General features: G+C 36.6%; 1 protein-coding gene and 1 pseudogene across 2 annotated transcripts in view; one reads left to right on the top strand and one right to left on the bottom strand.

Annotated features, from left to right (window-relative positions):
• The window catches only part of RBMS2 (RNA binding motif single stranded interacting protein 2), a 93,643-nt gene that overhangs the window by 18,208 nt on the left and 72,265 nt on the right, over positions 1-3,170 (top strand). The gene's annotated exons all lie outside the window — the stretch shown is intronic.
• LOC112064689 (40S ribosomal protein S27-like) overlaps positions 2,392-3,170 on the bottom strand; it is a 1,384-nt pseudogene continuing 605 nt past the window's right edge.

Genomic DNA, 3,170 nt, shown 5'->3' with positions numbered 1-3,170 from the left:
CAGACGAATGGATAAAGAAGATGTGGTACATATATACAATGGAATATTACTCAGCCATAAAAAGGAACGAAATTGGGTCATTTGTTGAGACGTGGATGGATCTAGAGACTGTCATACAGAGTGAAGTAAGTCAGAAAGAGAGAAACAAATATCGTATATTAACTCATGTATGTGGAACCTAGAAAAATGGTACAGATGAACTGGTTTGCAGGGCAGAAGTTGAGACACAGATGTAGAGAAAAAACGTATGGACACCAAGGGGGGGAAGCCGCGGGGAGGTGGGGATGGTGGTGTGATGAATTGGACGATTGGAATTGACATGTATACACTGATGTGTGTAAAATGGATGACTAATAAGAACCTGCTGTATAAAAAAATATAAATAAATAAATAAATAAACATTCACCTAATAGCTTTCCTAAACATTAGTCCCCCTGAAATTAAATCAGGAAATAAAATTTCTGTTTATACCCAGTTTTAGATATGATTCATAACAGATGTTAATTTTATAATTTTGATGCTACCTTTTTAAAGGTACTCAATAAAAATTCAAATCTCATTTTAAGATTACAAATTTAAACTGTGCAGTAAAACAACCCCAGTATTCTTTGATAGCTTCCTTGCTTACTGGTCTGAATATGCCTTGTACATATTGTTTTTTTCTTATTTTTGCCATTGTATCTTTGGAATATATTCCTAGAAGTAGAACTGTTAGGTTGAAGGGTAAAAGGATATGTAATTTTGCTAAATAGTGCAAAAGGAGTTATGCTGTTTTCTATTTCCACAAACAATATATGACAGCCTTTTTACCACAGTCTCTCCAACTTGTTTGACAACTCAGTTTGTTGTCAAGCTTTTGGATTTTTGCCAGTCTGGTAGGTGAGAAATGGTATCTCCAAGTAGTTTTAATTTTAACATATTTTTATGTTCAACAACATATTTCAATAAGTTAATGATAGTGAGTCCACATTAACATATAAAGAAAGAAATTTGCCATTAGGCATCTAAAATTTTATGAGTTGGCTCTGATTCTCAAGCTGAAGGTTATTTACTTAGATTTGCAGTAAGGAATAAGATGGATTTGTTTAGACAACTATTATGTTAATAAAATATTCAATTTTTAAAAAAGATGGATTTGTTATACTCAACATGGTGTAGTAAATATCAACTGTGGTCTCACACTTGGAAAATGCTTTGTAATCAATAAAGTACTTTTACAGTCATTATCTAATTTGACTGTCATGATTATCCCTGAGAAATAGAACAGATACTATGCCCATTTTGTAGAAGGGGAAACTGATGTTTTAAAAGATGGAGATTTTCCAATTTAACACAGCAAATGATAGAGCTGGGTTTAAATTTCAAAATTCTGATCTACCAATATACAAATTCTGTGCTTTCTCTTCCTCGTATTTGCTAAAGGGTGCATGACCTATATTATCCAGGTGGTGGCAGTGTTCTCTTAATGTTCATTGAGATTCACTTTCCCATTGGAGATACTTAAAAGAAATTGAAAATTGTATGCTTTTTTTTTTGTTTGTTTTTTTTTTTTTTTTTTTTTTTTTTTGTGGTACGTGGGCCTCTCACTGTTGTGGCCTCTCCCATTGCGGAGCACAGGCTCCGGACGCGCAGGCTCAGCGGCCATGGCTCACGGGCCCAGTCGCTCTGCGGCATGTGGGATCTTCCCGGATCGGGGCACGAACCCGTGTCCCCTGCATCGGCAGGCAGATTCTCAACCACTGCGCCACCAGGGAAGCCCCCGAAAATTGTATTCTTACAGCTAACATTCTTGAGCATAAATTATGTTTAGGTGTTAAAGATAAAAAGATGAATAAAGTTGGTGGCTGCTTCCTAGGAACTCATCATATGGGTACAAGAGGGAGGGCAGTAAGTAGAGTTAAAAGCCTGCAAAAATTCTGTACAAAATGCTATGGGAATACAAATTTATAATGGGCCTTTTGAGGTGGTATCTTTTTATGTGATGATGGGGGTACAGTTTTATCTAGTACACAGATAAGAGACACAAGTAAATTCAAGCTTTCTGACTACCTAATGACAAAAAAATAAGCCATAGAAGGAAAATAGTATGTATTGTAAATATAAAGGAAAAAGCTCCTAGATGTCCTAATGTGCCATTCCATCACTGTCACACTATTTTCAGTGTTTGTTTTTTTTTAACATCTTTATTGGAGTATAATTGCTTTACAATGGTGTGTTAGTTTCTGCTTCATATCAGTTTTTTTTAATGAGTAATATCTTTTCAGATGTAAATTTAGTGTTCAAGATTATTCCACTCGTTCATCGACCAAATATTTTTTAAAAAATGTGTGTGTGTGTATCCAAAATGTGTTTGTTGGAATGGTTTCCCATTCATCCTGATTCAGGGTGCTTTTAGCGCTGCTTCTGTCTGAAGGAGCATCTTTCTGTAAGCTTTGCTTTTTCTCCTGTAGGCTGCCAGAGGACAGTAGAGCAGCCAACACATAAACCTAGTATTCGTGCATGACTAAAGACAGTGATGATTTTATAGCATCCTGGGCATTTCACATCCATGAAGTAGGAATTGGGTCTCTGCACTAGGCAGAGTTTCCTCTCTCCTCTTCTCTTCTTCTAGATAGGGATGGAGGAGATCCTTTTCAAGAAGCAAGTTCTCATGGGGAGGTTGTCACTGCTGACAAATATTTTTAAATTTTAAATTAGCCAGGTACTGTTAAATGCTAGGGATATAATGGGGTACACAAAATAGTCACAGTCCCCATCCTCATCAAGCTTATGCTTCTGGTAAACCCTGCCAGTGACTAGTGACCTTATAAATAATGTACATTGATGTTTTAGAAGCCACTTCTTATATTCAAATCTTATGTTTCATCTGAGAGTTTCAGAGTATGGTACAAGTTATCCCCAGAAGGAAAGCAGAATTCAAGCAAATTACCTTCTAAATACATAATGAATTAAACCTCAGGTAGAATCTTGAATACTTAATTAGCAGCACTTCCCAACAACTATAGTTTTCTACAAAGCTTCTTCTTGTTTGCATTGTAAGTTTATCCCTAGAAATATCATCCATTGTGTAATTTAAGAATAGGCCAGGGCTTCCCTGGTGGCGCAGTGGTTGAGAGTCCGCCTGCCGATGCAGGGGACACGGGTTCATGCCCCAGTCCGGGAAGATCCCA

This window comes from Physeter macrocephalus, chromosome 6, assembly GCF_002837175.3.
Source record: "Physeter macrocephalus isolate SW-GA chromosome 6, ASM283717v5, whole genome shotgun sequence".
Lineage (NCBI taxonomy): Eukaryota > Metazoa > Chordata > Mammalia > Artiodactyla > Physeteridae > Physeter > Physeter macrocephalus.
This window is presented reverse-complemented; position numbering and strand designations above follow the sequence as displayed.